We start from the raw sequence: 13,523 nt of genomic DNA on the forward strand, positions 1-13,523 counted from the left end.
GGAACATGACTGATGTTAGATTGTGGAATTCGGTGGCCTGGGAACATGACTGAGGTTTGATGGAGGAACCCTGTGGCCTGGGAACATGACTGCGGCTTGATTGTGGAAACCTGTGGCCTGGCAACAGGACTGCGGTTTGACGGTGGAATCCTGTGGCCTGGCAAGATGACTTAGGTTTGATTGTGGAACACTCTGGCCTGGGACCATGACTGAGGCTTGATGGTGGAACCGTGGCCTGGCAACAGGACTGAGGTTTGATTGTGGAACACTTTGGCCTGGGAATATGACTGAGGTTAAATTGTGGAAACCTGTGGCCTGGGAATATGAGTGAGGCTTCATTCTGGAAACCTTTGTCCTGGCAACATGACTGAGGTTTGATAGTGGAACCCTGTGGCCTGCGAACATGACTGAGGTTTGATTCTGGAAACATGTGCCCTGGGAATATGACTGAGGTTTGATTCTGGAAATCTGTGGCCTGGGAACGTGACTGAGGTTTGATGGCAGAAACCTGTGGACTGGCAACATGACTGAGGTTTGATGGTGGAACCCTGTGGCCTGGGAACATGACTGAGGTTTGATGGTGGTACCCTGTGGCCTCGCAATATGACTGAGGCTTGATTCTGGAACCCTGTGGCCTGGGAACTTGAATGTGGTTTGATCGCAGAAAACTGTGGACTGGCAACATGACTGAGGTTTGATGGTGGAAGACTGTGGCCTGGGAAAATGACATCAGTTTGGAATCTGGTACTCTGTTGCCTGGGAACATGAAATAGGTTTGATTCTGGAAACCTGTGGCGTGGGAATATGACTGAGGTTTTATTCTGGAACCCTGTGTCGTAGGAACATGACTGAGGTTTGATTCTGGAACCAAGTGCCCTGGGAATATGACTGAGGTTTGATTCTGAAAACCATTGGCCTGGGAACATGAGTGATGTTAGATTGTGGAATCCTGTGGCCTGGGAACATGACATCGGTTTGGATACTGGTACCCTGTTGCCTGGGAACATGAAATCGGTTGGATTGTGGAAACTTGTGGTCTGGGAATATGACTGAGGTTTGATGGTGGTACCTTATGTCCTGGCAACACGACTGAGGTTTGAATCTGGATCCCTGTGGTCTGGGAACATGACTGAGGCGTATTCTGGAATCCTGTGGCCTGGGAACATGACATCTGTTTAGATTGTGGAATACTGTGCCCTGGGAAACTGACTGAGGCTTGGTTATGGAACCCTGTGGACTGGGAACATGACTGAGGATTTATTCTGGAACCCTGTAGCCTGGGAACATAACGGAGGATTGATTCTGAAACCCTGTGGCCTGTGAACATGACATCGGTGGATTCTGGAACCCTGTGGCCTGGGAACATGAGAACGGTTTGATTCTGGAAGCCTGTTGCCTGGGAACATGTCTGAGGTTTGATGGTGGAAACCTGTGGCCTGGCAACATGACTGAGTTTTGTTTCTGGAACCCTGTTCCCTCGGAATATGACTGAGGTTTGGTTCTGGACACCTTTGTCCTGGGAACATGACTGAGGTTTGATTTTGGAACCCTGTGGCCTGCGAACATGACTTAGGTTTGAATCTGGAACCATGTGTCCTGGGAACTTGACTGAGGTTTGATGGCAGAAACCTGTGGCCTGGCTACAGGACTGCGGTTTGCTGGTGGAATCCTGTGGCCTGGCAAGATGACTTAGGTTTGATTGTGGAACACTCTGGCCTGGGAACATGACTTAGGCTTGATGGTAGAACCGTGGCCTGGCAACAGGACTGAGGTTTGATTGTGGAACCCTCTGCCCTGGAAATATGACTGAGGCCTGGTACTGGAAACCCATGGCCTGGGAACTTGTCATTGGTTTGATTCTGGAACCCTGTGTCCTGGGAACATGATTGAGGTTTGATGGAGGAACCCTGTAGCCTGGGAACATGACTGAGGTTTGAGGGTGGTACCCTGTGGCCTGGCAACATGACTGAGGCTTGATTCTGGAACCATGTGTTTGGGAACTTGACATTGGTTTGATTCTGGAACCCTGTTTCCTGGGAACATGACTGAGGTTTGATGGTTGAACCCTGTGGCCTGGCAAAATGAAAGAGGTTTGATTGTGGAACCCTCAGGCTTGGGAACAAGACTGAGCCTTGATGGTGGAACCCTGTGGCCTGGCAACAGGACTGAGGTTTGGTGGTGGCATCCTGTGGCCTGGCAAGATGACTTAGGTTTGATTGTGGAACACTGTGGCCTGGGAACATGACTGAGGCTTGATGGTGGAACCGTGGCCTGGCAACAGGACTGAGGTTTGATATTGGAACCCTTTGGCCTGGGAATATGACTGAGGTTTAATTGTGGAACCCTGTGGCCTGGGAATATGAGTGAGGCTTGATTCTGGAACCCTGTGGCCTGGGAACATGACTGGGGTTTTATTTTTGAAACCTGTGTCCAGGGAACATGACTGAGGTTTGATTCTGGAACCCTGTGTCCTGCGAACATGACTGAGGTTTGATTCTGGAACCAAGTGCCCTGGGAATATGACTGAGGTTTGATTCTGAAAACCATTGGCCTGGGAACATGAGTAATGTTAGATTGTGGAATCCTGTGGCCTGGCAACATGAAATCGGTTTGGATTCTGGTACCCTGTTACCTGGGAACATGAAATCGGTTGGATTCTGGAAACCTGTGGTCTGGGAATATGACTGAGGTTTGATGGTGGTACCCTATGTCCTGGCAACATGACTGAGGTTTGATTCTGGATCCCTGTGGCCTGGGAACATGACTGAGGCGTGATTCTGGAAACCTGTGGCCTGGGAACATGACATCTGTTTAGATTGTGGAATACTGTGCCCTGGGAATCTGACTGAGGCTTGGTTCTGGAACCCTGTGGACTGGGAACATGCCTGAGGTTTTATTCTGGAACCCTGTGGCCTGGGTACATGACATCGGTGGATTCTGGAACCCTATGGCCTGGGAACATGAGAACGGTTTGATTCTGGAAACCTGTGGCCTGGGAACATAACTGAGGATTGATTTTGGAACCCTGTGGCCTGGGAACATGAAATCGGTGGATTCTGGAACCCTGTGACCTGGGAACATGAGAACGGTTTGATTCTGGAACCCTGTGGACTGGGAACATGACTGAGGTTTTATTCTGGACACCTGTGTCCTTGGAACATGACTGAGGTTTGAATGTGGAACCATGTGTCCTGAGTATTTGACTGAGGTTTGATTCTGGATACCTGTGGCCTGTGAAAATGACTGAGGTTTCATTGTGGAAATATGTGGCCTGGGATCTTGAGTGAGGTTTGATGGTGGAACACTCTGGCCTGGCAAAATGACTGAGACTTGATTCTGGAACCCTGTGGCCTGCAAACTTGACTGAGGTTTGATGGCAGAAACCTGTGGACTGGCAACATGACTGAGGTTTGATTGTGGAACCCTGTGCCCTGGAAACATGACTGCGGCCTGGTACTGGAAACCCATGGCCAGGGAACTGGACTTTTGTTTGATTCTGGAACCCTGTGTCCTGGGAACATGATTGAGGTTTGATTCTGGAAACCATTGGTCTGCGAACATGACTGATGTTAGATTGTGGAATCCTGTGGCCCGGGAACATGACTGAGGTTTGATGGTTGAACCCTGTGTCCTGGCAACATGACAGAGGTTTGATTGTGGAACCCTCAGGCTTGGGAACATGACTGAGGCTTGATAGTGCAAGCCTGTGGCCTGGCAACAGGACTGAGGTTAGATGGTGGAATCCTGTGGCCTGGCAAGATGACTTAGGTTTGACTGTAGAACACTCTGGCCTGGGAACATGACTGAGGTTTCATTGTGGAAATATGTGTCCTGGGATCATGAGTGAGGTTTGATGGTGGAACACTCTGGCCTGGCAAAATGACGGAGGCTTGATTCTGGAACCCTGTGGCCTGGGAACTTGACTGAGGTTTGATGGAAGAAACCTGTGGACTGGCAACATGACTGACGTTTGATTGTGGAACCCTGTGCCCTGGAAACATGACTGTGGCCTGGTGCTGGAAACCCATGGCCTGGGAACTTGACATTGGTTTGATTCTGGAACCAAGTGCCCTGGGAACCTGATTGAGGTTTGATTCTGGAAACCATTGGTCTGGGAACATGACTGATGTTAGATTGTGGAATTCGGTGGCCTGGGAACATGACTGAGGTTTGATGGAGGAACCCTGTGGCCTGGGAACATGAGTGAGGTTTGATGGTGGTACCTTGTGGCCTGGCAACATGACTGCGGCTTGATTCTGGAACCCTGTGGCCTGGCAACAGGACTGCGGTTTGATGGTGGAATCCTGTGGCCTGGCAAGAAGACTTAGGTTTGATTCTGGAACACTATGGCCTGGGAACATGACTGAGGCTTGACGGTGGAACCGTGGCCTGGCAACAGGACTGAGGTTTGATTGTGGAACCCTTTGGTCTGGGAATATGACTGAGGTTTAATTGTGGAACCCTCTGGCCTGGGAATATGAGTGAGGCTTGATTTTGGAACCCTGTGTCCAGGGAACATGACTGATGTTTGATTCTGGAACCAAGTGCCCTGGGAATATGACTGAGGTTTGATTCTGGAAACCATTGGCCTGGGAACATGACTGAGGTTTGATTTTGGAACCCTGTGCACTGGGGTCATGACTGAGGTTTGATTGTGGAGCGCTCAGGCTTGGGAACATGACTAAGGCTTGATGGTGGAACCCTGTGGCCTCACAACAGGACTGAGGTTTGCTGGTGTAACCCTTTGGCCTGGGAACATGACATCTGTTTAGATTGCGGAATACTGTGCCCTGGGAAACTGACTGAGGCTTGGTTCTGGAACCCTGTGGACTGGGAACATGACTGAGGTTTTATTCTGGAAGCCTGTAGCCTGAGAACATAACTGAGGATTGATTCTGGAACCCTGTGGCCCGGAAACATGACATCGATTGGTTTCTGGAACCCTATGGCATGGGAACATGGCTGAAGTTTGATTGTGGAACCCTCAGGTTTGGGAACATGACTGAGGCTTGATGGTGGAACCGTGGCCTGGCAACAGGACTGAGGTTTGATATTGGAACCCTTTGGCCTGGGAATATGACTGAGGTTTAATTGTGGAACCCTGTGGCCTGGCAATATGAGTGAGGCTTGATTCTGGAACCCTGTGGCCTGGGAACATGACTGGGGTTTTATTTTTGAAACCTGTGTCCAGGGAACATGACTGAGGTTTGATTCTGGAACCCTGTGTCCTGCGAACATGACTGAGGTTTGATTCTGGAACCAAGTGCCCTGGGAATATGACTGAGGTTTGATTCTGAAAACCATTGGCCTGGGAACATGAGTGATGTTAGATTGTGGAATCCTGTGGCCTGGGAACATGACATCGGTTTGGATTCTGGTACCCTGTTGCCTGGGAACATGAAATCGGTTGGATTGTGGAAACTTGTGGCCTGGGAATATGACTGAGGTTTGATGGTGGTACCCTATGTCCTGGCAACACGACTGAGGTTTGAATCTGGATCCCTGTGGTCTGGGAACATGACTGAGGCGTATTCTGGAATCCTGTGGCCTGGGAACATGACATCTGTTTAGATTGTGGAATACTGTGCCCTGGGAAACTGACTGAGGCTTGGTTATGGAACCCTGTGGACTGGGAACATGACTGAGGATTTATTCTGGAACCCTGTAGCCTGGGAACATAACGGAGGATTGATTCTGAAACCCTGTGGCCTGTGAACATGACATCGGTGGATTCTGGAACCCTGTGGCCTGGGAACATGAGAACGGTTTGATTCTGGAAGCCTGTTACCTGGGAACATGTCTGAGGTTTGATGGTGGAAACCTGTGGCCTGGCAACATGACTGAGTTTTGTTTCTGGAACCCTGTTCCCTCGGAATATGACTGAGGTTTGGTTCTGGACACCTTTGTCCTGGGAACATGACTGAGGTTTGATTTTGGAACCCTGTGGCCTGCGAACATGACTTAGGTTTGAATCTGGAACCATGTGTCCTGGGAACTTGACTGAGGTTTGATGGCAGAAACCTGTGGCCTGGCTACAGGACTGCGGTTTGCTGGTGGAATCCTGTGGCCTGGCAAGATGACTTAGGTTTGATTGTGGAACACTCTGGCCTGGGAACATGACTTAGGCTTGATGGTAGAACCGTGGCCTGGCAACAGGACTGAGGTTTGATTGTGGAACCCTCTGCCCTGGAAATATGACTGAGGCCTGGTACTGGAAACCCATGGCCTGGGAACTTGTCATTGGTTTGATTCTGGAACCCTGTGTCCTGGGAACATGATTGAGGTTTGATGGAGGAACCCTGTAGCCTGGGAACATGACTGAGGTTTGAGGGTGGTACCCTGTGGCCTGGCAACATGACTGAGGCTTGATTCTGGAACCATGTGTTTGGGAACTTGACATTGGTTTGATTCTGGAACCCTGTTTCCTGGGAACATGACTGAGGTTTGATGGTTGAACCCTGTGGCCTGGCAAAATGAAAGAGGTTTGATTGTGGAACCCTCAGGCTTGGGAACAAGACTGAGCCTTGATGGTGGAACCCTGTGGCCTGGCAACAGGACTGAGGTTTGGTGGTGGCATCCTGTGGCCTGGCAAGATGACTTAGGTTTGATTGTGGAACACTGTGGCCTGGGAACATGACTGAGGCTTGATGGTGGAACCGTGGCCTGGCAACAGGACTGAGGTTTGATATTGGAACCCTTTGGCCTGGGAATATGACTGAGGTTTAATTGTGGAACCCTGTGGCCTGGGAATATGAGTGAGGCTTGATTCTGGAACCCTGTGGCCTGGGAACATGACTGGGGTTTTATTTTTGAAACCTGTGTCCAGGGAACATGACTGAGGTTTGATTCTGGAACCCTGTGTCCTGCGAACATGACTGAGGTTTGATTCTGGAACCAAGTGCCCTGGGAATATGACTGAGGTTTGATTCTGAAAACCATTGGCCTGGGAACATGAGTAATGTTAGATTGTGGAATCCTGTGGCCTGGCAACATGAAATCGGTTTGGATTCTGGTACCCTGTTGCCTGGGAACATGAAATCGGTTGGATTCTGGAAACCTGTGGTCTGGGAATATGACTGAGGTTTGATGGTGGTACCCTATGTCCTGGCAACATGACTGAGGTTTGATTCTGGATCCCTGTGGCCTGGGAACATGACTGAGGCGTGATTCTGGAAACCTGTGGCCTGGGAACATGACATCTGTTTAGATTGTGGAATACTGTGCCCTGGGAATCTGACTGAGGCTTGGTTCTGGAACCCTGTGGACTGGGAACATGCCTGAGGTTTTATTCTGGAACCCTGTGGCCTGGGTACATGACATCGGTGGATTCTGGAACCCTATGGCCTGGGAACATGAGAACGGTTTGATTCTGGAAACCTGTGGCCTGGGAACATAACTGAGGATTGATTTTGGAACCCTGTGGCCTGGGAACATGAAATCGGTGGATTCTGGAACCCTGTGACCTGGGAACATGAGAACGGTTTGATTCTGGAACCCTGTGGACTGGGAACATGACTGAGGTTTTATTCTGGACACCTGTGTCCTTGGAACATGACTGAGGTTTGAATGTGGAACCATGTGTCCTGAGTATTTGACTGAGGTTTGATTCTGGATACCTGTGGCCTGTGAAAATGACTGAGGTTTCATTGTGGAAATATGTGGCCTGGGATCTTGAGTGAGGTTTGATGGTGGAACACTCTGGCCTGGCAAAATGACTGAGACTTGATTCTGGAACCCTGTGGCCTGCAAACTTGACTGAGGTTTGATGGCAGAAACCTGTGGACTGGCAACATGACTGAGGTTTGATTGTGGAACCCTGTGCCCTGGAAACATGACTGCGGCCTGGTACTGGAAACCCATGGCCAGGGAACTGGACTTTTGTTTGATTCTGGAACCCTGTGTCCTGGGAACATGATTGAGGTTTGATTCTGGAAACCATTGGTCTGCGAACATGACTGATGTTAGATTGTGGAATCCTGTGGCCCGGGAACATGACTGAGGTTTGATGGTTGAACCCTGTGTCCTGGCAACATGACAGAGGTTTGATTGTGGAACCCTCAGGCTTGGGAACATGACTGAGGCTTGATAGTGCAAGCCTGTGGCCTGGCAACAGGACTGAGGTTAGATGGTGGAATCCTGTGGCCTGGCAAGATGACTTAGGTTTGACTGTAGAACACTCTGGCCTGGGAACATGACTGAGGTTTCATTGTGGAAATATGTGTCCTGGGATCATGAGTGAGGTTTGATGGTGGAACACTCTGGCCTGGCAAAATGACGGAGGCTTGATTCTGGAACCCTGTGGCCTGGGAACTTGACTGAGGTTTGATGGAAGAAACCTGTGGACTGGCAACATGACTGACGTTTGATTGTGGAACCCTGTGCCCTGGAAACATGACTGTGGCCTGGTGCTGGAAACCCATGGCCTGGGAACTTGACATTGGTTTGATTCTGGAACCAAGTGCCCTGGGAACCTGATTGAGGTTTGATTCTGGAAACCATTGGTCTGGGAACATGACTGATGTTAGATTGTGGAATTCGGTGGCCTGGGAACATGACTGAGGTTTGATGGAGGAACCCTGTGGCCTGGGAACATGAGTGAGGTTTGATGGTGGTACCTTGTGGCCTGGCAACATGACTGCGGCTTGATTCTGGAACCCTGTGGCCTGGCAACAGGACTGCGGTTTGATGGTGGAATCCTGTGGCCTGGCAAGAAGACTTAGGTTTGATTCTGGAACACTATGGCCTGGGAACATGACTGAGGCTTGACGGTGGAACCGTGGCCTGGCAACAGGACTGAGGTTTGATTGTGGAACCCTTTGGTCTGGGAATATGACTGAGGTTTAATTGTGGAACCCTCTGGCCTGGGAATATGAGTGAGGCTTGATTTTGGAACCCTGTGTCCAGGGAACATGACTGAGGTTTGATTCTAGATCACTGTGTCCTGGGAACATGACTGAGGTTTGATTCTGGAACCAAGTGCCCTGGGAATATGACTGAGGTTTGATTCTGAAAACCATTGGCCTGGGAACATGACTGATGTTAGATTGTGGAATCCTGTGGCCTGGGAACATGACATCGGTTTGGATTCTGGTACCCTGTTGCCTGGGAACATGAAATCGGTTGGATTCTGGAAACCTGTGGTCTGGGAATATGACTGAGGTTTGATGGTGGTACCCTATGTCCTGGCAACACGACTGAGGCTTGATTCTGGAACCCTGTGGCCTGGGAACTTGACTGAGGTTTGATGGCAGAAACCTGTGGACTGGCAACATGACTGAGGTTTGATTGTGGAACCCTGGGCCCTGGAAACATGACTGAGGCCTGGTACTGTCAACCCATGGCCTGGGAACTGGACATTGGTTTGATTCTGAAATCCTGTGTCCTGGGAACATGATTGAGGTTTGATGGAGGAACCCTGTGGCCTGGGAACATGACTGAGGTTTGATGGTGGTACCCTGTGGCCTCGCAACATGACTGCGGCTTGATTCTGGAACCCTGTGGCCTGGGAACTTGAATGTGGTTTGATCGCAGAAACCTGTGGACTGGCAACATGACTGAGGTTTGATGGTGGAACCCTGTGCACTGGGGTCATGACTGAGGTTAGATTGTGGAGCGCTCAGGCTTGGGAACATGACTAAGGCTTGATGGTGGAACCCTGTGGCCTCGCAACAGGACTGAGGTTTGCTGGTGGAACCCTTTGGCCTGGGAACATGACATCTGTTTAGATTGCGGAATACTGTGCCCTGGGAAACTGACTGAGGCTTGGTTCTGGAACCCTGTGGACTGGGAACATGACTGAGGTTTTATTCTGGAAGCCTGTAGCCTGAGAACATAACTGAGGATTGATTCTGGAACCCTGTGGCCCGGAAACATGACATCGATTGGTTTCTGGAACCCTATGGCATGGGAACATGGCTGAAGTTTGATTGTGGAACCCTCAGGTTTGGGAACATGACTGAGGCTTGATGGTGGAACCGTGGCCTGGCAACAGGACTGAGGTTTGATATTGGAACCCTTTGGCCTGGGAATATGACTGAGGTTTAATTGTGGAACCCTGTGGCCTGGCAATATGAGTGAGGCTTGATTCTGGAACCCTGTGGCCTGGGAACATGACTGGGGTTTTATTTTTGAAACCTGTGTCCAGGGAACATGACTGAGGTTTGATTCTGGAACCCTGTGTCCTGCGAACATGACTGAGGTTTGATTCTGGAACCAAGTGCCCTGGGAATATGACTGAGGTTTGATTCTGAAAACCATTGGCCTGGGAACATGAGTGATGTTAGATTGTGGAATCCTGTGGCCTGGGAACATGACATCAGTTTGGATTCTGGTACCCTGTTGCCTGGGAACATGAAATCGGTTGGATTGTGGAAACTTGTGGCCTGGGAATATGACTGAGGTTTGATGGTGGTACCCTATGTCCTGGCAACACGACTGAGGTTTGAATCTGGATCCCTGTGGTCTGGGAACATGACTGAGGCGTATTCTGGAATCCTGTGGCCTGGGAACATGACATCTGTTTAGATTGTGGAATACTGTGCCCTGGGAAACTGACTGAGGCTTGGTTATGGAACCCTGTGGACTGGGAACATGACTGAGGATTTATTCTGGAACCCTGTAGCCTGGGAACATAACGGAGGATTGATTCTGAAACCCTGTGGCCTGTGAACATGACATCGGTGGATTCTGGAACCCTGTGGCCTGGGAACATGAGAACGGTTTGATTCTGGAAGCCTGTTACCTGGGAACATGTCTGAGGTTTGATGGTGGAAACCTGTGGCCTGGCAACATGACTGAGTTTTGTTTCTGGAACCCTGTTCCCTCGGAATATGACTGAGGTTTGGTTCTGGACACCTTTGTCCTGGGAACATGACTGAGGTTTGATTTTGGAACCCTGTGGCCTGCGAACATGACTTAGGTTTGAATCTGGAACCATGTGTCCTGGGAACTTGACTGAGGTTTGATGGCAGAAACCTGTGGCCTGGCTACAGGACTGCGGTTTGCTGGTGGAATCCTGTGGCCTGGCAAGATGACTTAGGTTTGATTGTGGAACACTCTGGCCTGGGAACATGACTTAGGCTTGATGGTAGAACCGTGGCCTGGCAACAGGACTGAGGTTTGATTGTGGAACCCTCTGCCCTGGAAATATGACTGAGGCCTGGTACTGGAAACCCATGGCCTGGGAACTTGTCATTGGTTTGATTCTGGAACCCTGTGTCCTGGGAACATGATTGAGGTTTGATGGAGGAACCCTGTAGCCTGGGAACATGACTGAGGTTTGAGGGTGGTACCCTGTGGCCTGGCAACATGACTGAGGCTTGATTCTGGAACCATGTGTTTGGGAACTTGACATTGGTTTGATTCTGGAACCCTGTTTCCTGGGAACATGACTGAGGTTTGATGGTTGAACCCTGTGGCCTGGCAAAATGAAAGAGGTTTGATTGTGGAACCCTCAGGCTTGGGAACAAGACTGAGCCTTGATGGTGGAACCCTGTGGCCTGGCAACAGGACTGAGGTTTGGTGGTGGCATCCTGTGGCCTGGCAAGATGACTTAGGTTTGATTGTGGAACACTGTGGCCTGGGAACATGACTGAGGCTTGATGGTGGAACCGTGGCCTGGCAACAGGACTGAGGTTTGATATTGGAACCCTTTGGCCTGGGAATATGACTGAGGTTTAATTGTGGAACCCTGTGGCCTGGGAATATGAGTGAGGCTTGATTCTGGAACCCTGTGGCCTGGGAACATGACTGGGGTTTTATTTTTGAAACCTGTGTCCAGGGAACATGACTGAGGTTTGATTCTGGAACCCTGTGTCCTGCGAACATGACTGAGGTTTGATTCTGGAACCAAGTGCCCTGGGAATATGACTGAGGTTTGATTCTGAAAACCATTGGCCTGGGAACATGAGTAATGTTAGATTGTGGAATCCTGTGGCCTGGCAACATGAAATCGGTTTGGATTCTGGTACCCTGTTGCCTGGGAACATGAAATCGGTTGGATTCTGGAAACCTGTGGTCTGGGAATATGACTGAGGTTTGATGGTGGTACCCTATGTCCTGGCAACATGACTGAGGTTTGATTCTGGATCCCTGTGGCCTGGGAACATGACTGAGGCGTGATTCTGGAAACCTGTGGCCTGGGAACATGACATCTGTTTAGATTGTGGAATACTGTGCCCTGGGAATCTGACTGAGGCTTGGTTCTGGAACCCTGTGGACTGGGAACATGCCTGAGGTTTTATTCTGGAACCCTGTGGCCTGGGTACATGACATCGGTGGATTCTGGAACCCTATGGCCTGGGAACATGAGAACGGTTTGATTCTGGAAACCTGTGGCCTGGGAACATAACTGAGGATTGATTTTGGAACCCTGTGGCCTGGGAACATGAAATCGGTGGATTCTGGAACCCTGTGACCTGGGAACATGAGAACGGTTTGATTCTGGAACCCTGTGGACTGGGAACATGACTGAGGTTTTATTCTGGACACCTGTGTCCTTGGAACATGACTGAGGTTTGAATGTGGAACCATGTGTCCTGAGTATTTGACTGAGGTTTGATTCTGGATACCTGTGGCCTGTGAAAATGACTGAGGTTTCATTGTGGAAATATGTGGCCTGGGATCTTGAGTGAGGTTTGATGGTGGAACACTCTGGCCTGGCAAAATGACTGAGACTTGATTCTGGAACCCTGTGGCCTGCAAACTTGACTGAGGTTTGATGGCAGAAACCTGTGGACTGGCAACATGACTGAGGTTTGATTGTGGAACCCTGTGCCCTGGAAACATGACTGCGGCCTGGTACTGGAAACCCATGGCCAGGGAACTGGACTTTTGTTTGATTCTGGAACCCTGTGTCCTGGGAACATGATTGAGGTTTGATTCTGGAAACCATTGGTCTGCGAACATGACTGATGTTAGATTGTGGAATCCTGTGGCCCGGGAACATGACTGAGGTTTGATGGTTGAACCCTGTGTCCTGGCAACATGACAGAGGTTTGATTGTGGAACCCTCAGGCTTGGGAACATGACTGAGGCTTGATAGTGCAAGCCTGTGGCCTGGCAACAGGACTGAGGTTAGATGGTGGAATCCTGTGGCCTGGCAAGATGACTTAGGTTTGACTGTAGAACACTCTGGCCTGGGAACATGACTGAGGTTTCATTGTGGAAATATGTGTCCTGGGATCATGAGTGAGGTTTGATGGTGGAACACTCTGGCCTGGCAAAATGACGGAGGCTTGATTCTGGAACCCTGTGGCCTGGGAACTTGACTGAGGTTTGATGGAAGAAACCTGTGGACTGGCAACATGACTGACGTTTGATTGTGGAACCCTGTGCCCTGGAAACATGACTGTGGCCTGGTGCTGGAAACCCATGGCCTGGGAACTTGACATTGGTTTGATTCTGGAACCAAGTGCCCTGGGAACCTGATTGAGGTTTGATTCTGGAAACCATTGGTCTGGGAACATGACTGATGTTAGATTGTGGAATTCGGTGGCCTGGGAACATGACTGAGGTTTGATGGA

The 13,523-nt window shown here is 50.0% G+C and overlaps 3 long non-coding RNA genes across 3 annotated transcripts; all 3 read left to right on the forward strand.

Annotated features, from left to right (window-relative positions):
- The first annotated feature begins 1,995 nt into the window (after positions 1–1,995).
- Positions 1,996–3,703, forward strand: LOC309622241. Its single transcript, XR_014240623.1, has 2 exons — positions 1,996–2,050; positions 3,609–3,703. It is a non-coding gene; the product is annotated as an uncharacterized lncRNA (long non-coding RNA).
- A 2,684-nt stretch (positions 3,704–6,387) lies between these two features.
- LOC309622239 lies at positions 6,388–8,095 on the forward strand. Its single transcript, XR_014240621.1, has 2 exons — positions 6,388–6,442; positions 8,001–8,095. It is a non-coding gene; the product is annotated as an uncharacterized lncRNA (long non-coding RNA).
- A 3,245-nt stretch (positions 8,096–11,340) lies between these two features.
- On the forward strand, positions 11,341–13,048 carry LOC309622238. Its single transcript, XR_014240620.1, has 2 exons — positions 11,341–11,395; positions 12,954–13,048. It is a non-coding gene; the product is annotated as an uncharacterized lncRNA (long non-coding RNA).
- The last annotated feature ends 475 nt before the right edge of the window (positions 13,049–13,523 follow it).

The sequence above is a fragment of the Balaenoptera borealis genome (genome assembly GCF_965194805.1).
Source record: "Balaenoptera borealis genome assembly, contig: HAP1_SCAFFOLD_1868, whole genome shotgun sequence".
Lineage (NCBI taxonomy): Eukaryota > Metazoa > Chordata > Mammalia > Artiodactyla > Balaenopteridae > Balaenoptera > Balaenoptera borealis.